The sequence below is a fragment of the Arvicanthis niloticus genome, chromosome 2 (assembly GCF_011762505.2).
Source record: "Arvicanthis niloticus isolate mArvNil1 chromosome 2, mArvNil1.pat.X, whole genome shotgun sequence".
NCBI lineage: Eukaryota > Metazoa > Chordata > Mammalia > Rodentia > Muridae > Arvicanthis > Arvicanthis niloticus.
Window position 1 is genome coordinate 34,465,808 of NC_047659.1, and position 24,068 is coordinate 34,489,875.

The 24,068-nt window shown below is 37.9% G+C and overlaps 1 long non-coding RNA gene across 1 annotated transcript; it reads left to right on the forward strand.

The window, feature by feature from the left end:
- The first annotated feature begins 1,392 nt into the window (after nt 1–1,392).
- On the forward strand, nt 1,393–23,416 carry LOC143441139 (uncharacterized). Its single transcript, XR_013108361.1, has 4 exons — nt 1,393–1,494; nt 3,689–3,792; nt 21,263–21,437; nt 22,342–23,416. It is a non-coding gene; the product is annotated as an uncharacterized LOC143441139 (long non-coding RNA).
- The last annotated feature ends 652 nt before the right edge of the window (nt 23,417–24,068 follow it).

A 24,068-nucleotide genomic window follows, 5' to 3' on the forward strand; every position in this document is an offset into this window, starting at 1 on the left:
GCTATTTTTATGCTGCTGGTGGTAGTGTGTGTGTGTGTGTGTGTGTGTGTGTGTGTGTGTGTGTGTGTGTGTGTGTGTGTGAAGGGGAGTGTATGGTGTATGTCTGTATTATCTTTCCTTCTTGATTTTGCATGTGTGGAATTATTTATTTTCCGTGTTTTCTAAGGTGTAATTAACCTCCTTGTGGTAGAATTTTCCTTATAGTATATTCTGTAGGACTAGATTTGTGGATCTATATTTCTTAAATTTGATTTTGTCATGGAATATCTTGTTTTCTCCCTCTATGGTTATTGAAAGTTTTTCAGGGTATAGCAGTCTGGGTTGGCATCTGTAGCCTTTTAGAATCTGCAAGACATCTCTATTCAGTCCTTTCTGGCTTTCAGATTCTCTGCTGAAAAGTCAGGTGTCTAATAAGGCTGTCTTTATATTACTTGGCCTTTATTCCTTGCAGCTTTTAATATTGTCTCTGTGTTCTGTTCATTTAGTGTTTTTATTATTATGTGGCAAGAGGACTTTTTTTCCTGTTCTAATCAACACAGTGTTCTGTAAGAATCGTTATCGGCATCTCTTTCTTGAGGTTAGAGATTTTTTTTTCTAATATTCTTTTAAAAATATTTTGGGGGCCTTTGAGCTGAGAATCATCTTCTATTACTATTACTCTTAGGTTTTGTATTTTCCTAATGTTCCAGATTTCCTAAATGTTTTGTCACAGGAACTTTTTAGATTTAACAGCTTCTTTGATAAATTAATCTATTTTTTTCTATCTTATCTTTAATCCCTGAGATTCTTTGTTTCATCTCTTGTATTTTGTTGGTGATGCTGTTCTTGTTTGTTTACATAGATTTTCCATTTCCAGAATTCCCTTGGTTTATTTTCCTTATTGCTTCTATTTCCATCTTTAGATTTTGAACAGTCCTTCACTTGTTTGTTTTTTCTTGGCTTTCTTGGCATTCTTTAAGAGATTTATTGATCTTTCTCCAACTTTTTGTCTTTTCCTCAATTTCTTTAAGGGATTTAGTCATTTTATCTTTAAGGACCTCTATCTCTTCAGAAAGTTGGTTTTAAGGTATTTTTATTGTGCTTCAGCTACAATGGAATGATCATGTCTTGCTGTCATAGGATAGACTGGCTCTTGTGGTGCTGTATTGTTCTGACTGTTGTTGATTGTGCTCTTACACTGGTATGTAACCATTTGAGTTTGGGTTAATTATAGTTCTAGGTACAGATTTCTGAGTTTGTCTTTGTTGAATGAATGTTTTGTTTCTTGGTTTCTGTTTCCTCTTTGGTCTTCTGGGTGTTGTAACTTTTTCTGGCAGCCTAATTGACCTTTGTACCACTAGGGTGTCTCTGAACAGATTAGGGGCTGGACATTTGCCAACTTGCTTGGTGTTTGGGGCAGCAGAAGGTCTCCGTTCTTCTGTCTGCTTGTGGCCTTCACATGAACAGCTGGAGACTGTTGGAATTGGGGGCAGAGACCTGACCATGGGGTGAATGGTGAGATGGGAGGGGAACAATAATAGAATGAGTCTTGGGGACCGAGTCTAGGGAGTAGGGCAATTTAGCTGGCAGGCAGATCACTCATATTCTTCTGACCGCACCTGAGCAGATGGAGTCTACTGGGAAGACTGATAATTCTTAATTCAAATTCTATTCCATAATGACCATTGTGTAAAACATGATTTTACTTATATAACTTCTTGGAGTATTTTGCTTTTTCTTTATTATCTTTATGTTAAAATTTTATTCATTTTTATTTTATGTGTTTGTGTGGTCTGTGTTTTGTGTAGGTTTTGCTTGCATATATGTCTGTGTGTTATGTTCATGTGCCCATGAAGGCAATAAGAGGGTGCCAGATCATCTGGAAATAGAGTTGCAGACAGTTGTTAGCCACAAAAAGGGTCCTGGGGATCCAAGCTGGTACTTGGCAAAAACAACAAGTGCTCTCTATTATTCTTAGTGACAAAGGGTGAAAAAGGTCCTATCTCCTAGCCTTTCTCCACTCCCTGATGGGGAGCCTGTGGGGACAATTTTTACTCAAACCTCCACTTATACATATAAAATTTTAAAATAATAAAAACCAATCTTTTTTTCTTTCTTCTTTTAGAAAGACTCAAGCACTTCCACTAGGATAATTGAAAAATGCCCTGCCAGTATTACAGAGATTAGACCATCACACCCACTGTCCACATCAGTATACAGAATTATAAACTCATTTTGAAGACTTTTCCTTGAGAAGAGAACCACTGAGAACCCCTATTCACATGTAGTCTATCATTTATCTGCGATCCTGGGTTTAGTCACCCAGGTATTCAAAAGCAGTTTCAACTGTGATCCAAGGTAGCCTAGACATTGCTCAAGTTGACAGTAAAACTTGACATTGTTATGTGGTTCTGATTTTACAGATATGCATAGTGTAAGAGCTATAAAGTCATAGAAGCTTTACCATGATTTCAGATGAAAGTCTAAGAGAGTAGATAATGCATGGAGGTAACAGAATTCTGGTAGGCAGCAATTGAAAGGATGATACGTAGAAATGTTGAAGGTAAAGACTATGCAGCAATGGAAACTCCAGAGTGTTAGAGATTCCAGGAGCACACAATGTCTGCTGAGGAATGCCATAGGCAAAGAATGACCCATACCAAAAGATAAGTCATGAGGGACCCATGTAGCAATGACATAATGATGAAATTGCCTTAACTAATTGAAACCAGGATCATATCAATACATGTACTAGATGTCAGAAGGGGAGCTAAAGAATTCAGTGTTTTCCCTGCTGAGTTGAAGTCTTGTTTTAAGCCTATTCCTTATATTTGTGCCCTTTATCTATGGAAAAAAAGTTTAGTATGTGCCACTGTGTCTTGGAAAAAAATGAAACTTTCCTTTCATTTTACATAGGCTCCCACTTGAGTCTCAGAAGAAAATTGGTGATTTAAACAATGCAGGAACTGTTAGCATTATCTAGACTCTCAGAGACAGACCAGATCTATTTTTTTCCAATCTGGCATAACCATCAACCTTTGAGGGTCAGATGTGGAATATTGTGGTTCTAATAAATAATCCTTCCTAGGGTCTTGTTTTGAACTCTTGGGTATTAATTGAGAGAATTCTGGAAGTGGGGTTTATCTGTAGTTAGTCAATGGGTATCCAATTTAAAGATTGTACCAGGTCCTCAGTCCCTACTGTGTCTGCACTTCCTCTTTCACTATGTTGGATAGATAGCTCTCCTCTGCTACACACTCCCATTGCCATGATGCTTTTTTGCCTAGGAACATGAGTTAAGTCACAATGACTGATGCCTATGATAATCCTTATCTAAATACATCTTTTATCCTTTCATATTATTGTAATATTTTGCCAAAGCAATGAAACAAAACAAAACAAACAAAATCTTAATGTGCCATAGCTTCTGGTTTATCTATTTACTTATGTACCTACTGCCACCTATCTGAAGGGGCATGAGGAATGCTATAAGCAATTTATAACTGTGGACACTTGTAACTGTGAGTGATTATTAAATTTCTTCTTTAAGTCCATTGTCACATCTTATCTTGGCGCTTAAGTCTACCTGTCAGAAAGTGTAAAAGGGAAGATCCATGTTCATGGGAAAGCAACTAGAAGACATAAGAATAAACTGAAGCCTATATCACCTCCCACTGCTTCTGACTCCACTGATATCAATGTCCTCCAGGTGAATCTGGTCCTTCTCATCATAGACTAGAACTCATTGATGCTGATGTTAGATGCAGAGGAAGGTGGAGAGTTTGCAGGCACTGATGATATGTCATGCACTTGGTGAGTCAATAAATCAAAATAGTCTCTGTGAGCTACAAATAACTACTGTTTCCATTCAGTCTTACAAAGCACATACAAAAACCTCTCCTTTGCCCTACTTTTCTTTTTCTGGAAATTTGGGAAAGGCATTCTGGGAAATGTAGTTTAGCCTAATCAGGCAGAAGACATATAACAAAGTCACTAATCCTACCAATAATTCACTAAATCTGCTGGGAAAAAAATGGAGTAATGCTTCTGAGGTTTGTACAACTCTATGGCTCTCATAAGACATGGCCATCCAGATTTGTTTACTTAAAGAGTTAAAACTCCAAAATAAAATAACATCTCAGTTAGAGATAATATAATAAAAACCTAGAAATTTGCACCCTTAATATTAGTCACCATGTATGTTTTGCTTCAAATAATAATACTTTCTTACCCCCTAGTATAATATCTATGAAGTTGATTGTCTGTGCCATGTTAGTACCTGGTGCACTACTATGCAAGTGATACAAGATCATAAAGCAAATCAATACAATCAATAGTGAAACAGTGAGTTTTAAAAATCAAATGCAACAAAATTTGAAACTCCAATTGCATCTTCCAAGAATGTTTTTGGTGATTTTTTTTTTTTACTGTTTTGAAAGATAAAGATTTTTTTAAACCCCAGGGAAGGTTTATCTCTTTGTGTTGTTATAATTGAGAGCTTAGCCTCCTAGTGAATCCATGAACAGTATTTTTAAAATATAATGGATTAAACAGGCTAAGTATTTCATGAGGACTAGAGGAGAATTTCTTCCTAAACAAGGGCCACTTGTGTCTTGCTGTGGCTAGGACAGGTATAAGTAGCCAATGAGAAGGGATATCTCTAATAAGCATTAGATGACCCCTTCACACAGAGGACTGTGTGACTATTCTTGGTTGTCAGCCTGACTATATCTGGAATGAACTACAAACCAGAAATAGAGGACACATCTGTGAGGGATTATTTCTGCTTTATTTGAAGCGGATGAATCCATTTCTAGTCTGGAACTTTGAGGTAGGAAGACACACACCTTTGATACAGATCTTGAAGCTGGAAGACTAGGACTTTAATGTCAATCTTGAGGCAGGGAGACACACATCTTTAAACCAAAGCTGGAGGCAGGAAGACATATCTTTAATATGGGCCATACTTTCTGCTACAAGTCTATATAAGGACATAGAGAAAGAAGCTTTTGCTCTTTACCTCCACCCTGATAGCACATCCATTCTCTCACTGGCATTGGACCCTGTGCATTTGGGATTCCAGCATATACAGAAGACCAGCAGAAGCATCAAGGCTTGTGGGACTGAGCAACTAATGGGCTTTCCATTCACAACTATTGTTGGATTAGCTGGACTGCACTCTGTAAATCATTCCAATACACAGACACACACACACAGACACACACATATTGGGGGGGGGAGCTGGGATTCATTCCATAAGTTCTGTGCCTCTGAGAATACTGACTAATACAAAGATAAACAAGCATTCTCATTAGGGACTTAGCTTGCTCTCTTTTAACTTTGGATAAGTATTCAAATTAAGCCTTTTGGGCACATAGGTTACAAACTCAACATAAAGATTCTTAAATGGTAAATTTAACCATTTATGTAAACGCTAAATTATGTATATGCTTAGATCTAAGGATTTAAATATTCATATTAAAGAAACAGGAAATAGTGGTGCATGCTATAACTAGCACTGTGGGAGGGACCAGCAGAGCAAAAGCATTAAGATCACAAGGTCATCCTCATTTATTTAATGAGATAGAAGCCAGCCATAATGTAAATAATATCACAGGTAACTGATGCCCACTGATCACAAAGAAAGTAACATATTAGATTGTTGAAAATACTTGGATGGGCTTTTGGTCTCCAGTTTTTATGGATTCTCTACTATTTCCAGTGTGTTGGGCAGACAAAATGATGACCAGACCCAGTACTACCCAGATCTCATCTGTGGAAACTTGGAGTTGCTACCTTACATAGTAAAGGGGTCTTTGCATACAGGATTAAGAATCTAACATAAGAGGAGAGGAGATGTTCCTAGATTTACAGATTGGCTGCCATCATGAATGTCCTGAACAGAGGAAAGCAAGAAGATGAATGGAGCTAAAAAGAGATACGACCTAGAAGTAAAACTGACATGTGGCCCATGAACTAATGAGCATAGTAAAGCTATAAATTTCAGAAAAGTTGGAAATAGATTATCCTTTGATGTCTCTAAATAAAGTAAGCTGCTATCAACACCTTGCTTTTATATCTCTAGTTTACCCCGTTTATATGTCATTAAGTGTGTGGCAATTTGTTAACACAATGACTGAGCAACATAATACTAATCTTCTGGATTCAGTGTCACTACCTAGATAGAGGCAGAAAAATTCAGCTTCTGTGATCATTTCCATGGTATGTATTTTTTAAATCTCAACTACTTTTGATTATTTCTTATTGACCTAAACAATCCTATGCGTTCCCCATCATCTTATTGATAATCCAGGCTTGTCTAAAACTTCATAGTTTATTAAAAAAACTATAAAAAAAATCATAACTCTCCAACATGCTAGAATTTTTCTAACGAGTCTCCAGAAATTCAGTGACTCAAGTCACTGAATTGAGTCGATTGACTCAAGTCAATTCACTGATTCGATGACTCAAGATCTGAAGGTACAATTTGTCACAGTGATGGTCATTTTGACATTAGGAGTGAGCAAGTTCTGTGTCGCATCGCTTATCTGTTGACAAAATTCCACAATTTCAGGTCTGTAATCTCAGTCTCACCCATCCTGTCCCTTCCTTTGCAATGTTTCATTGGTTGAAAATGAAAAAGGATTTGGCCCAAACATTTAATAGCGATAAAATGTAGTCTGGGTTCTTGAATGTTCTCTCTCTGTTCTCTTTCATAACTTTCATTTTTCTACTTCCTTTATATTGGACTTTACTCAAGCAGATGTTCCACATATCTTGGTAAATAGTCATCTGGCAACTTTGTCTTACAAAGTTATTAGAGATATGAAAGAATTTATTCCCCATTATTTTTATCCCTAATCCCAGTGATGGCTCCCACTGAGCTAGCTCGGAATATTGATTGATTTCTGAACCTACTGTGATAAGTAGAGGGGATATATGGGCCAATTGTTCAGTACTGGGAAGACAGGACAAATGACCACTAACAGTAAAAATGGCAAACAATTAGTAAGCACTTCTAATATTAGGAGACTAGGGTCTTAGAGGTCTTAGGATGACAAATGTCTCAGTGGTTAAGAACACTTTGCTGTTAAGCATGGGGACCTGAGTTTGAATTCTCAGCATCCCCATAGAAAAGCTGGCCATGGCAACCCATTGTTGTAAGACAGAGCCTAGAGGCTTGTTAGTCAGTGTTTAGCCAAAATGGCGAGCTTCCAGGTAGTGAGTGAGCTTGCCTCCAGGGGATAAGGTGAAGAGGGATAGAAAAAGACTCCTGATATCTTCATCCAACCTCTCTACAAGCACAACTGCACACACAGGGATATATATCCATGTAGTACATATACATAATACATACACACAATATGCTTCACATACATACACTAGATTCTTCATATGGTAAAGGTAGATACTAATATTAAGTGTTCCTTAAAGCTTGTTAAACTCAAACTAACACAGGGAAAGGGTCTATAGCAACATAACCTAATAGAGATTTATTCCATATTTGACTTACTATTATTTTACTAATAGTTGCATTGCCATTACTTATACTACTTTAGAAAACTATACCACACTACACTACCTACACTACACTACACTACACTACACTACACTACACTATACTACACTACACTATATTGCTTTAGAAAAGTCTCTTAATCTTCATGAGATCCATGGATCCATCTGTTAATAGAGATGATGGCACTTGCTGTATATTGTTGCTTTAACTGTATATTGTCACAGTTAAAGCAACCAGGGACAAAATACTTAGCACAAGAATGACATATGACAGAGATCCATGGATAGTAGACATTTTTTAAAATATTATTTTTAAGAGAAAAGAGTCATTAAGTCAGATCTCAACCATATAAATGCTCACACAGCAAATTCTGATATTTGAGTTATGTAATGGGCTTGAGTTAAAGTTCTGGGAGCTCTTTTCACACATCAGGAGGCAGGAGGGTGCTGAGCTGGATAATAGAGGAGTGCTGAGATATGCCAGTTGCCAAAACAACCTAGCAGGTATGGAACCTATATGAAGTGTGTTCTGTTTCTTTAGTTCTGTTCTTTCTTCTTAACCCAGGAGCATTCTTTTGAGAAGCACGTTTTAGGGGATAATTATAAAGAATACTGTCACTTTTCTTACCCAACAGCACACAGACAGATGGATATCATGGCTTCATCTTACTTGTCTTTCATTGAGAGTAGTATATGATCACCACACCTAAACTTACAAATAAGCACTTTAAAGAGTATAGGGAATTGGCTTGGGAAAAGCCTACCTTGGGAGTCTAGTTTAACAAGGTGATCTATAGACTTGAGTCCATATGTCTCTCTGTCACTCAAATTCATGCAGTTATAGCATGGAGTGTATATTTTTTAAATGTCACAGCAGTCGTATATTTTGTTTTAAACATGTATTTTTGATAAATTCTTTGAGAATTTCATATACTCATACAATTGAATTTTGATTGCATTCACCCCCGACTCTTCTCCCAGCTCTGACATCTACTCCATCTAACCTCTGCCTCCCAACTTTGTATCTATGTTTTAATCCATAAACCACAAAGACCAATTTGTACTGTCTATATACTTGTGGACATTGAGCCATTCTCTGGATTGTGGTCAACCTAACAGGATTCACACCCTTAAAGAAAATGGACTCTCTCTCACACACACACAAATATTAACAACTGTAGATAGCTCCTTAAATAGAAGTAGGGTGCATGAGCGTCTTCCAGCTAGTATGGATTGTTTTAAGTAACTCAGACATTGTATAGATATAAATGGTGAAAATCCTCTAAAGAAATTTTGTATTACTCTCTTGACCCTCATTTTAAGTATGTTATCCGAAATGCATAAGGAGGGCACTCAGGGAGCTGGATATTCTAGTTTTTTATCTAGTCAATTAGAATCCTGTCTTACATGTGATGAAGTTTTTGTTGTTGCATTTTCATGAGTATGCAGATGGGGGCACAGAACATACACTTGTGAATGCATACAGAAGCCAAAGACAGATGTTGGGTACTGGGTATCCTGAACCATCAGGCTTCATTGCATTTACTTGAGACAGGGTCTCTCACTGAACCTGGAGCTTGGCAGGCAGCCAATAGGCCCTACTAGCCTTCCACAGGATGCTAGTATTACAAGATCACAGGGTTGCACCTGACATTTTTGTGCATTCTGGAGATCTAAACTTAGTGCATCATGCTTGCACAGCGAGCATTCTTACCTACTGAGCCATCCTCTCCGCTTGCATGTAGAATTTTAATGGGATGGTTTGTTTACTCACAGATCCTCTGTAAGTGTTAAAAAAATAGAAAAGGAATTTGTCTGGATATTTATAAAACCACAGAAAGCATTTGTGCACACAGACTCCTTAGTAGTTTGAAAGAATTGAATAATCCTCTGGGGGGAAGCAGAATTGTATGAGTGTAATGTCTCTGTCAGCATCATCCATCTCAAACTATTTTGGATGTCAGTATAAAAGTTAAGGCAACATTTTTTTTTTCAAAAAAAGGCAAGAAAATATTAAACATAATTTTCCTTAAGCAGAGAAGGAAAAGTGAATCTACAGTGTGTTAGCACCTGTAGGGACAGTTAATGGTGTAAGCAGAACAGATTATTTATTAGGCTGCATCTGTCAATGTAGCTGAGTCAGGTTTTAGGAGTAAGTAGGAAATATTTTCAGGCAAATTAGGATCTCCTGTAAGCCTCTGTGTTTCAGAACACTAGACAGCTGTGTGCAGATTCTACTTATTTTTAGATAATGTGAACAATGGCATTAAGCCTCTATGTAATGCTCACTTTATCACCTTTCCAGAGTGGAGTGAGGAGGCTGGAGGGATGGCTCAGTGGCTAAGGATGCAAGGTGTTCTTCTAAAGACCCCAAGTTCTAGCCTCAGTATTCATGTCATACGGTCTACAACCATCTGTAATCCCAGCTCCAGAGGATCAGTTGTGGCTTGCCTTCTTAGGTGCTGAAACCATGATGTGTGTTGCAAGCATGCATCTGAGAACACACACACACACACACACACACACACACACTTTTAAATGAAATAAATGAAGAAGAAGGAGAAGGAGGAAGAGGAGGAGGAAGAGGAGGAGGAGGAGGAGGAGGAGGAGGAGGAGGAGGAGGAGGAGGAGGAGGAGGAGGAGGAGGAAGTGGAGAGATGATGATGGTGGTGGTGGTGGTGGTGGTGGTGGTGATGGTGATGATGATGTTGATGATGATGATGATGTTGACAACGACAACAACACAGGGTTATCAGGACTTTGTGGGTAAAACCACTTCCCACAAAAGTCTACTGCCTTGAATTCAGTCTCAGGGCCCACATCAAGATGAAGGAAGACAGAAGAAAAAAGACAAGCTGCTGAGAGACAGTGAGGAGAAAAGTACTGCACAGAGAGATAGGCTTCCAGAACTTAGGCTTCCAGAATTGTTTTTCTGGACCGTTGTAACAGCCATCTATCTGGTCTTCCTCCTTCATCTCTCATCTCACCACACCAGATTAGTGTTCTAACTTACATGCAACAACAAACAGTTCTGATGAGACTGAAAGTCTTATAGCACATTGTCTAGTTCATGTTCTATATTCAACGAATGTTTACACTTGTAAGATTCTCTATTTGCACAAATTCTACGGAGAGACGGTGGAAGAGAGAGAGGAGAGAGGTAGAGATGAGAGAGACAGAAATTCAGTCCCAGAATTCCTCTGGTGCTTTTTATGCTAATTAGTCACCTGAAAGCACAACTCCTCTACTTTCCTTTTCTTTTTTAAAACTAAACATATGTTATTCACTTTACATCCAGATTGCTGCTCACCTCTCAGTGTCCCCCCACCCACCCTTTACACAGTCTCTCCCCAGATCTCACCTTCCCTTCTCTGAGAGGGTAGAGCCCCCTTCCTCACACTTCCTGCTCTGGGTATCCTCCCACCCTGGAACATCAAATCTCCGCAGGACTAAGGGTATCCTTTCCCACTGAGCCCAGACAAGACAAGTTAAGAAAACAGGGTCCACAGGCAGGCAATAGCTTTAGAGATAGCCCCTAATCCAGTTGTTGGGGGACTCATAGAAACAACAAGCTGAACATCTGCTACGTATGTGCAGGGGAGGGTTAAGTCTAGCCCGTGTATGCTCTTTGGTTGGTGGTTCAGTCTCTGAGAGCCCCCTAAGGGGCTCCAGGTTAGTTAACTCTGTGGGTCTTCCATGGAGAGGAGTTCCTATCTCAGTCAGGGTCTTCAATGCTCCCCCCAACTCTTACATAAGTCTGTGAGCTCCATGCAATGTTTGACCATGTATCTCTGCATCTGTTTCAGTCAGATGTTGTGTAGAGCCTCTCAGAGGACAGCCATGTTAGACTCCAGTCTTCAAAGTATCATTTGTAGTGTCAGGGACTGGTGCTTATCCATGGGATGGGTCTCAAGTTGGGCTAGTTATTGATTGGCTATTCCCTCAGTCTCTGCTCTATCCTCTATCCCAGTATTTTTTGTAGAGAGGATAAATTTTAGGTGGAAAGTTTTGTGGGTGAGTTGGTGTCCCTATTGCTCCAATGGGATTCCTGTCTGGCTAAAGGAAGCTGCCTCTTCAGATTCCATATGCCCACTGTTGTGAGTCTCAGCTAAGGTAACTCCCATTGGTTCCTGAGAGTATCCCTCATCCAAGGTCTCTTGTCATGTACTCGAAATGCCCTACCCCCACAGCTACAGGTTCCATTGTGTCTCCTGGCACTCTGGCCCACTCCTGTCTCTCCACTCACCTGATACCGAACTCTTCATTCCCCTGAAAAAAATCATGATATCTTTATTTTTTAATGGCTGAATAGTATTTCATTGTGCAGGTATACCACATTTCTTTATCCATTCTTCAGTTGAGGGACATCTAGGTTGTTTCCAGTTTGGGGCTGTGATAAATAAAGCTGCTATAAACATAGTTGAGTAAGTGTCTTATGGTACAGTGGGCATCATTTAGGTGTATTCCCAGAAATGAAATAGCTAGGTCTTGAGATAGAACTTTCTCTGGCTTTCTGATAAACTGTCAAATTTATTTTTAATGTGGCTGTACAAGTTTGCACTCCCACCAGTAACTGAGAAGTTTTCCTTGTGCTCCACATTCTCGCCAGCATGTGCTATCTCTTGATGTTTTATCTTAGCCATTCTGGTGGAATCTCAGGATCATTTTGATTTCTTTGATGACCAAGGCTGTTGAACATTTTTTAATGTTCTTCTCATCCTTTCAAGATTCCTCTGCTGAGAATTCTCTCTTTAGCACTCTACCCAATTTTTAAATTGAAATATTAAGGTAGCTGGCATCTAACTTCTTGAGTTCTTTATATAGATTGGGTTTTAGCCTTTTTCAGATGAAGGGATGGTGAAGATCCTTTCCGAATCTTTTCCCCATTTTTTCCTATAGACAGTGTCCTTTGCCTTACAGAAGCTTTCAGTTTCGTGGGGTTCTATTTATCAGTTGTTGATCTTAGAGCCTAAGCCATTGGTTCAGGAAGTAGTCTGTTGCACAAAAGAGTTCAAGGATTTACCTCCTCCTCCATTCTATTAGATTTAGTGAATCTGATTTTATGTTGAGTTCTTTGATCCTCTTGGACTTGAGTTTTATGAAGGGTGATAGATATGGATCCATTTGTATTCTTCTTCATGTAGACATCCAGTTAGATCAGGACCATCTGTTGAACATGCTTTCTTTTTTTCCATTGTATGGTTTTTTGCATTCTTTGTCAAAAATCAAGTATCCATAGGACTGTGGGTTTATTTCAGGGTTTTCAATTTGATTCAATTGACCAACTTGTCTGTTCTTATACCAATATCGTGCAGTTTTTATTACTATTACTCTGTAGTACAGATGGAGGTCAGGAATGGTGATTCCTGAAGAAGTTCTTTTATTGTTCAGGATTGTTTTACCTATTCTGGGGTTTTTGGTTTTTTTCATATGAAGTTGAGAATTGCTCTGTTGAGGTCTGTTAAGAATATTGTTGGTATTTTGATTGGAATTGCATTGAATCTGTTTTTGGTAAGTGTAGCCGCCCACAGCCACAAGTCAACTGGGTTCACCTGAAAGGGGGACTGGGAATTGAAGGGGGAAGGAGGGCGAGAAGAGATGAGGCCAAGACAAAGTTCTCTGATCAAGGCCCCAAGCTTTAATGTTCAGCTCTCAATTTAAAGGGGGAAGACCCAACCCACAACCCCTCCTGGTTTCAGATGGGTGGGATAATCCATAGTCCATTCCAGGTCACGGCTGGAGATGTCTCAAGGCAAGCCCAGGGGCAGTTCTGCTTCTGTGTTCTGGGCAGCCAAGGTGGGTAACTCCACCTAGATCCTGTCACTTGACCTTGTTGTGGTAAACAAGGTCTCTCAGGTCTGCTCATGGTGGGGGGGAGAGTACAGGTAAGATGTCCATTTTCACTATGTTAATCCTATATGTATGTGGTCACAGGAGATCATTCCATCTTTAAATATCTTCTTCAATTTCTTTCTTCATCAATCTGAAGTTCTTATCATATAGGTCTTTCACTTGTTTGGTTATAGTTATACCTAGATATTTTAATTATTTGTGGCTATTGTAAAGGGTGTTATTTCCCCAATTCTTTCTCCATGTGTTTATCATTTGTATAAAGGAGGGCTTCTGATTTTTTTTTTAATTTAATTTTGTAACCAGCTAGTTTGCTGAAGGTGTTTATCAGCTGTATGAGTTCTCTATTAGATTAGGGGGGCATTTATGTATGCTATTATATCATCCACAAATAATGATTTATTGATGCCTTTCTTTCCAATTTTTATCATCTTGATCTCCTATGGTTGCTTTATTACTCTAGCTAGGACTTCAAATGCTATATTGAATAGATAAGGAGAGACTGAGAAACTTTTCTTATACCTGATTTTAGTGGAATTGCTTTAAGTTTCTTTTCATTTAATCTGATGTTGACACTGGCTTTTATATGTGCCTTATATCACTGATCCACCTAAAATTTTAATATGAAGGTGTGTTAGGTATTGTCAAAGGCTTTTTCAGCATCTAATAAGATAATAATGTGTTTTTTTCTTTCAGTTTGTTTATATACTGGATCAGATTGATGGATTTTCATATATTGAACCATCCCTGCATCTCTGGGATGAAGCCTACTTGATTTTGGTGGATGATGTTTTTGATTTGTTCCTGGACTTGGCTTACGAGTATTTTATTGAGTATTTTTGTGTCAAGGTTCACAAGCAAAATTGTTCTGGTGTTCTTTCTCTGTTGGGCCTTTGTGTGGTTTAGGTATTAAGGTGACTGTGGCCTCATAGAATGAGTTTGGCAGTGACTCTTCTGTTTTTATTTGTGGAATACTTTGAGGAGTATTGGTATTAACTCCTCTTTGAAAGTCTTGTAGAATTATGCTAAAACCATCTGGCCCTGGGCCCTATTTGGTTGAGAAACTTTTAATGATTTATTATATTTTCTTAGAGGTTAGAGGACTGTTTAAATAGTTTATTAGATCTTGATTTAACTTTGGCATGTAGTATCTGTCTAGAAAATTATCCGTTTCATTAAGACTCTCCAATTTTGTGGAATATAGGTTTTTGAAGTAAGACCTAATGAGTCCTTAAATTTCCTCATTGTCTGTTGTTATGGTTTTTTTTTTTTCATTTCTGATTTTATTTTAATACTGTCTCTCTGTCTTTTACTTAGTTTGGCTAAGCTTTGTCTATCTTGTTTATTTCCTCAAATAACCAACTCTTGGTTTCATTGATTCTTTGTATTGTTTTCTGTGTTTCTAATTGGTTGATTTCAGCCATGAGTTTGATCATTTCTTCTTTTCTCCAGTATGTTTGCTGCTGTTTCCTCTTCCTCCTCTTCTATTCTAGAACATTCAGATGCAATTTTAAATTGGTAGTATGACAACTTTCTAATTTCTTTATGGAGGCACTTAGTGCTGTGAATCTTCCTCTTAGCAATGATTTCACTGTGTACTATAAATGTGGGTATAAGTGTCTTCCTTTTCATTGAAAGTCTTAAATGTCTTTCTTTATTTCTTCCCTGACCAATGCGCCATTGAGTAGAGAGTTATTCAGTCTCCATGAGTGTGTAGATTTAAACCATGGTGGCCTGATAAGATATAGGTGTTATTTAAATTTTCTTGTATCTCTTGAGGCTTGCTTTGTGACTGACTATGTGGTCAATTTTGGAGAATGACCCATGAAGTGCTGAAAAGAAGGTATATTTTTTGTGTTTGGGTGAAATATTCTATTCTGTTAGGTCTATTTGATTCATAATGTCTGTTAGTTTCATTATTTCTCTTTTTAGTTTTTGTCTGGATGGCCTGTCAATTGGTGAGAGTGGGGTGTTGAAGTCTTCCACTATTAATATGTGGGTTATGATGCGTGATTTAAACTTTAGCAATGTTTCTTTTACAAATGTGTGTATCCTTGCATTTGGGGCATAGATGTTCAGAATTGAGATATCATCCTGGTAGATTTTTTTCCTTTGATGATTATGAAGTAACCGTCCCTGTCTCTTTTGATTAGTCTTGATTGAAAGCCTATTTTATTAGATATTAAAATAGCTACTCCAGTGTGTTTCTTGGGTCTCTTTGCTTGGAAAACTTTTTTCCAGTCCTTCACTCTGAGGTAATGTCTATACTTATGGCTGAAGTGTGCTCCTTGTATGCAGTAGGATGATGGATCCTGCTTTTGCATCCATTCTGTTAGTCTGCATGTTTTTATTGGTGAATTGAGCTCATTGATATTGAGAGATATTAATGACCAGTAATTATTCTTTCCTGTTATTATGATGGTGGTGGTGGTGGTGGTGGCACATGCTTGTGTGTGTGTGTGTGTGTGTGTGTGTGTGTGTGTGTGTGTGTGTGTGTGTGTCTGTGTGTGTGTGTAAATTCCTTGATTTGCTGGTATGGAATTACTTATTTCTTATGTTTGCTTAGATGTAGTTATCCTCTTTGGGTTTGAGTTTTCATTCTAGTAGGTTGTATAGGACTTGATTTGTGGATGAATATTATTTAAATTTAGATTTTTCTTGAAATATCTTGTTTTCTTCATCTATGGTAATTGAGAGTTTTGCTGGGTATAATAGTTTAGTTGGTACCTGTAGTTTTTTAAGAGGTTGCAGTATATCTGTCCAGGCCCTTCTGGATTTTAGAGTCTCTGTTAAGAAGTCAGGTGTAATTCTGATAAGTCTGCCTGTGTATGTTACTTGACCTTTTTCCCTTGCTGTCTTTAATATTTTTTTTGTTCTGTAGACTTTGTGTTTTGATTATTATGTGGCAGCAGGATTTTCTTTTCTTATCCAGTCTAATTGGTCTTCTGTAAGCTTCTTGCATTTTTATAGGCATCTCTTTCTTTAAGTTGGGACTATTTTCTTCTATGATTTTTTAAAAATATTTTCTGGTCCTTGGAACTGTGATTCTTCACGTTTTTCTATTCTTATTATTCTTGCTTGGAGGTCTTTTTTACTGTTTACTTCTTTTTGAGGAAGAGGAAGAGCATCAGTGGAGGTAAAACTTGGTCTTAAGAGATTTAAGGTTGCTGTGTAGTAATAAAAGGTTTACCTGTTTCAAGTCTAAGTCACTGTGCTTTGGTAGCTGACCTGACTTCTCTGAGCTCCTCTGAGGTGAGAAACTGTTTAGTCCCTCATCATAAAACAACAGGGGAATAAGTGAAAAAATTATTTATTGGTACTTTTATTCTGGTGAATCCGCCAGAACTTTCTCTGGCTAAGCTGGTTAACTCTTTGTGAACCAGAGAGGAAGAAAAGGAAAAGAATTAAGATGCTTTGTTCAGGCAAATACATACATACATACATACATACACACACACACACACACACACACACACACACACACATATATATATATGGAAGACCACCTACTTATTTTTAGCTTCTTCTAAGATGTCTCCTGAGTCTTCTCATGACATCCCTGATTTCCTAAATGTTTTGTGTCAGGAAGTTTTTAGATTTAAGATTTTCTTTGACTAATGTATAAATTTCTTTCATTGTATGTTCTATGCCTGAGGTTGTTTTCTCTTCCATTCTTGTATTCTGTTGGTGATGCTTGCATCTGTTGTTTCTATTCTCTTTCCAAGGTTTTCCACCTCCACAATTTTCTCAGTTTTTTTTTTTAAATTATTGCTTCTATTTTCATTTTCAGGTCTTGAACACTTTTATTTATTTCCTTCTCCTCTTTAGTTGTAATTTCCTGTATTTCTTTAAGAGATTTATTCATTTCCTCTTTTAAGCCATCTATTATGTTTATAAGATTAGATTTAAGGTCATTTTCTTGTGTTTCAATTGTGTTAGGGTATCCAGGGCTTGCTGTAGAAGGGTAGCTGTGCTCTGAAGGTATAATATTGCCCTGGCTTTTGTTGCTTGTATTATTTCAAGGGCCTTTAGCTATCTGGATGACTTTGGTCCTTGGCTATTCTTGTTGTAGTAGGTATTGAGATGATTAACTAACTCCAATGATTTTGGTGCAGCAGGCCTCTAATGGACATCCTTCAGCTGTATATTTTCAGATAAGCATATCTGTATGTTTTTGGATCAGCAGCTCTGAAGGAGGTGGGCAGAAAGTTGGCAGGATAATGACTCTTCTACTTTTTAACACCAAATTTTAGTTCTTTTCCTTACCCCCATTACAATGCTTCCCTACTTCAAAGTCTTGCCTTGCATTTTTATGTCTGGAATGCCTTCCTCCTTGCATAGCCTAGTATGTATTCTACTATCTTTACCCAAGTCAGTGCCACTTATCAAGACCATTCTCCAACACATATTTGCCATAGATCACTATGAAACTTTTTACCCAAAGACTCTACTTGTACTTTTCTTTAAGACCCCTTGGCAATTTATTTTGAGACTGTTTAATGGTATCTCACCATTCTGCCTTGGTTTAGTAGTTACACAATTGTCCTAACGTTTGTTTAAATGGAAATATATTAACCTAAATCATATTTTGCCATGGAAACAGTGTATTATTCCTGGCAATTTTTAAAAAATTGTTTGGATCTTTAGTGCATCTGATTCAAGTACTCTCCATGATGTTTTGAAAATATTATATCATGTGGCAAAATGTATGTGGTCCCATGGCTCAAAATGCTAATTATAGGGATATGATCATATCATTGCAGGTATTTAGATGTTTCTGCAGTTCTGCATGGGCAAACAGAGAAGCTGTCTCATGGCCTGTTATGTAAATATGCTTTTAGTTGGCAATAACTAGATTTTTCTGAGTTTAGAATGTAATATAAAATTCATTTGAAATATCCCCAGCCCAAGTTTTCATTCTTCATTTATGTATTTGTCTGTTTATATGTTTGTTGGCTTAATAAAGCTGTTTCTGTCTTCTTAAGTTTTAGAGATTCTGGATCTAAGTGTTGAATTTTCTTACAGAGTAGGATTGTGGTGTGGATTTAGATAAATCTATACATTAGCAAATAAAGTTTGAGTTGGTAACCAATTCCATGCACTTCAAACGCACACACTGGCATCCACCTACACTCCTAGATAACTAGTAGACAGACTTGCCAACTGGGATATGCAGTCTTGCTTGGAGTGGTCAGTTTTATCTTTGACTCATGATGGTAAATATTCTGGGCAAAATTTCTCAGGGAAAAAAAATAAGTCAAACAAGGAAGAACTTACATTCAGACAGACTGAAAACTCTCTAGCATAATCAGAATCTGGCAAAACATACCTGATTCCATCCCTAGTATTCCCTGACAAATAATTTAACAAAGAAATTGCATTGGCCACAGTATCTGATCTAAAAGTTGAATACACACTAGATGTTGCCCTCTGAGACTGCTTGTGGCTGTTAAGTAAGATCCTATCCTGAGAGATCAGTGGCTATGTATAAAGTATGCTTATAGACAGGATTATTGCTTTCAAGTAAGCAAAACCACACCAGGCTTGCTCTGTTCTGTTATCTTCAGTCTCCAGCTTGTCTGCCTGAGAATCCTCTGGATACCTCATTTAAAACAATATATTTCTAGACATCATTCTCTGGTGTTCTGATAGAGTTGAATCTCAAAATGTACATTATAAACAAGTACTTGGTGCTCCTGACTCTGGTGTACATGTTCTAATAACCAATGATGTACTTCCTAATTTCCAGTCCATAACCAAACTGGGAAAAATAAAAGCTTGCTCCTCTTGGAGCAGAAAGCTGTTACCTTTTAATTTTACATTCATGTTTTTTAAAAACTTGGAGCCAAGTAAACTTCTCAAAATAATGGAAATAGTGATAGGAATGCATAAAGCACTTACTGCGAACCAATCATTAATCAAAGCTTTTTCCACACAAGTCCTTAGTCTTCCCAATAGTCTTTTGGGAAAAACTGTTTTCTTCTAGAATTTTATAAATGAAAATGCTGGAGATCAAAGTCTGGAGATGAGTTGCTGAGGTTATCTGTTTAGTGAGGGCCAAAATTTGTAGCAGAGAGTATGATTTTAACGAAAATCTGTTCTTGAACTGAATGTATGGCTTAGTGAGTAGGCTAGTTAGCTAACCGGCACACAGAGCTGGATGTACTCAGAGCTTTACAGGTAGAAGCTGGAGGATGAGGATTTGATGTGTGCTGGTGGGGTTTCATGTCAGCATGAGATGTATGAAATACATGTGCATGTGCACACACACACACACACACACACACACACAAACTGCCTAGCCATATCATAGGTAATTCTTCAAAGTAAGTGAAAATATTTCTTTCTATTTAGTGGTAAAAACAGGTAAAAGGTAAAACCTATAACAATGGCTGGCAGCTTTCCCATTTTACTAATGAATCCCCCCTCCCTCTCCCTCTCCCTCTCCCTCTCCCTCTCCCTCTCCCTCTCCCTCTCCCTCTCCCTCTCCCTCTCCCTCTCCCTCTCCCTCTCCCTCTCCCTCTTCCTCTCTCTTTCCCTTTCTCTCTCTCTATCTCTCTCTTTGCATGTGTGCATCCATATAACTTATTTTAAATGAGATTGCTTCTGATTTCTTCCTTTATATTGCAACATCCTAATGCTGAGTTTTCATTGTTAATAATTCTTTAGTTCAGTGTTTATGGACATTTGAAAATTATCCATAGAGTTGTTTGTATGTCTAATTAAAAAAATCAGATGCACAATAAAACAACCACATTCTTTACAGCAATAAAGGTTTTATGCAAACTAAAAGAATGAAGATATCCTAGGAAATCGTTCTATGATAGACTGGTTTTCAGAGAAATAGTTATCACGCACCAGAAAGAACAAGGCTTATAGCTACTCTGCCATCTATTCTATGGCATAGTTGATAGTTAGCAGTCCCTAGGTTATATTGTCTTGAGATATTTTTTTTTTTTGTAGCTGAGAACAAAAGTTATTCCTACAACAGGTTTGAGAATAGAATTTAGAGAGCTTCTTATCACTTCTTTCCAAAAATCCTGAGGGAGAAGAGAAGAATGACTCAGAGAATATGAATCAAGATTCAGTCATCCTTAAAGCAAGATTGGGCAATTTCACAGTAGTTTCTTTTCTCACCTCTAATCCTATTTCCCTGATTTGGGTATACACCACACACACACACACACACACACACACACACACACACACACACACACACACAGAGGTGATAGGTCCTAATGTTAACAGCTCTTTCTCTAGAGAGTTATCTGATACAGCTGAAGCAAATTATTTAAGGGGAACTTCACTGTGAACCTTGCGAAGGTGACACCTGGCAGTGCAGCATCATGAGTATCTGGTCTCTAACTTAGAAAATGAAAGGATGAGTTGGAACCTGAGAAGTCACATACACACAGTGCCCTGTTAGTGAGCATACATTGGCTGGGTGAAGGCACAGAGGTTTCTTCCCCAACCACCTCCTTTACAGATGAAAATCTCAATGCTCATGAAGATGGTGTTTTTGAAGCAAAATGGAAGGAAGGAAAGTCAAGGGGGCATAGAAATGAAATACATCACTCTTCCACTTGATGCCCTCTTCTTCCCCAACTTCCTCATTTTTTCTTAGTGTGTCCTCATCTTAAAGTGGTGTTGCTCCTTTTTCCCTACATCAGCTGACATTAATATGGAACTAAAACACATTTATGTGTTAAATTAAGAAAAATGTGAACATTTCAAAATTCTTCATAAGAAATGAGCTTGCCTCAGTTTTAAGCTGCTTTCTCTGTGATGAGGGACTGTATTTATTCACCCTGCTTGGGGTTCATAGTCTTTTAAAAGTTCTCAAGTTGCTTGCTAACTTACCACAAGCTGTTCTTGCTAGTTAAAACACATAATTCTCTCCTCACACTTTTCTCAGGGCTACAGATGGGAATAAACTTCATGCACTATATAGAATTTGTTCATGGAGATGCCACAGCTACCACCAAGACCACCTGCCTCTTGGACCAAAGATACGTGAGACTGATAGGATCTACAGAACTGCTTACTAACTATATCTCCTACAGAACATCTACTTAACACTCCACATGCAGGTATTTGGCTTCCTATCTGGACATCTTTTAATAATAGGGAATGTGGTACTTCATGGGAGCATCCTTTAAATGGTTCTGGGTTCTAAAAACTTTTCCTTGTGTAGAGCTTAACTTTCATGCCCTAGTGCTTTCATATATTAACTGTTCTTGATTGAACCTTTTGGAGATACAGGATAAGTCTAGCCTGTCTTCCCCCCTGACAATTCCATAGATATTTGAAGACAGCTTCCCTGCCTACCCCTTTCCATCAAGTCCCTTTTTTTTATGCGATAAACATCTCTGTCTCTTTGAGCAGTTTCTTCTACAGCACTGCATTGTGTGTCTTTGCCCTGTATGTTTTTTCCTCTGAGCATGCGCTTATGTGCAACCTGACAGTAGGAAGACATGTTAGTACAGGCATATATATATATATATATATATATATATATATATATATATATGCATATATATGTATATATGCATATATATGCATACATATATATGTATATATGTATGCATATATATATTATGTACAAGTATAGAGACATTGAGTGTTAACATATTAAACTACTTTCATTGATATTGTTACAAAGCTCTGGTTCTGGTATTTGTCTCAAGTGGCTACCTTTATCCATTTTCTAGGACTCTCCTGATATCAGTATGAATAATAATAATTGTTCTTTTCTGATTAGTCATTGCTTAAGTCATATGTTATTAAATATTTCAAGGGGGCTTTATTTTTAAGATTATTTTTAAGGCAATGGCACCTGCAATAAAGAAAAAAAATAGTAACTAAATATTTCTGACCTTGAGTCATTGCTCTTGTGCCCACCACAATAACATGTGTTTGCAACATTGTTCTCATCAGCAACTTAGTTTCTTCAGCAAGACTATTTGAGGAATCATTATTCATATTCCATTCCAGAGAAAACTGGGTCCCTAGAGATCCTGCTTCTTGATCATCACTTCACAATTTTGAAATGCACAGTCCAGGAAGCAAGAACACATCGTGCTCAAAGACACATGGACAACACTGCAGGCTTTGACCTTTGGGGAAACACAGAGAATTCAAGCAGACTAATGTTTCTAGGTTTTTAGTAGAATATGTAGTTCAACCCAGTGTGTGTGAATTTTTTCTTGTTTAACATCTATTAAGCACTCTGGTGAAATGATGCTTTGAGTATTTGGAAATTTGATCCTTGACCTTGACTCACTGTGACCAAAATAACGACTTGGGGCTCCACATTTTTAGTGAAGGAAATGTAATGCTAAAGATCACCTCCATTTCTTATTCTTGGAATGTGTGGCGGGTACCCAAGAACAGGAGTTGAAGCTGTGAGACCTTTGGTTCAACATGCAACATTGTTTCAAACAGCCACAGGGTGGATCTGCTGCCTTACACTGTCACCATTTGTCTTAATGCCACCCCCTCCCCCCACTGTCTGCCTATATTCTTACCAACTTTACCTAGAATGATGGCTATCAACAATAAACATAGAAGGCCTTGGAGCCCTTATCTATAGGTTCAACATATAGCAAGCTTGGCAGTTGTCACCTCCATCATATGACAATAAATAAAGAAAAACCAGTGTCTTCTGTACTTATTATATAGTCAGAACTTTAGGACAGAATGTTCCCCCAACATCTGGGCAGACGCATTCCTGCAGAGGGCCACGGGTGAGTTATGCCTACCTGAAACAGAAGTTTCCTGAACCACGAACTATGAAGAACACTAACAGTACTTCCAACTTCTCACAGCTGAACGTGGACTACTCCAAAGGGAAAAATTTGTAGGGCCAATCTTAGGTGCACTCTTCTGCCTCCATAAAACCTGTGATGCAACTGGTGGAGCCCTCTCAGCATGCAGGGCTCCTATCCACATGTAGTCTAGGGTCTCCTCTTAATGCTACAGAAGAGAATTTGTGAACTGGATGACATCAAAGAGTTTACTGATTCAAAGCATGGACACACAGCTCAGAGCATCAAGTGCATGCAGTGGGGAGGAACTGAGGCAGTGAGTGCTTGAGAGCAGCTGTTCGCGTGGCTTGATAGCTTTGTTGTTTAAAGGAAATGATTTATATCTAAGGATGAGGGAGACACAAAATACGTTTTTTCTACTCCTAAAACAGTTTTCTGCTTGTTTTTTAATGATGAGTGTGTACATGTATGTACTCGTGTGTGTGTGTGTGTGTGTGTGTGTGTGTGTGTGTGTGTGTGTACCTGAGTAAATATATGTGATTAATCCAGAGATTCCAATTCCCCAGAGCCAGGATTACAGCCAGTTGTATGCCACTAGGCTGTGGTGCTGTAACAGAGCTCCAGGTCTTTGCAAGAGCAATGCTTGATCTTAGTCACTGAGCCATCTCTTCAGTCCTGCAGATTTTGTTCTTAATAAATAAAATTACAGAAAATATATTAGGGTACTTGGCAGGCTTACATTGATGAAGAAATGCAATTAAGACAAAAGTTTAGATAAACTTTTGGAGGAATTTTGTTACACGTAAGTTAAAACAAACAAGTTAAGACTAGACTTTTTATCTTAAGCATGGTTTGTTGGCTATTTTATTAATTTATTTGTAGTATATTAGAAAGAAAATGGGATGCTTTCTACATATAGTCTCTATGTGGAAGAGTTTGTTGAAACTCTTGACA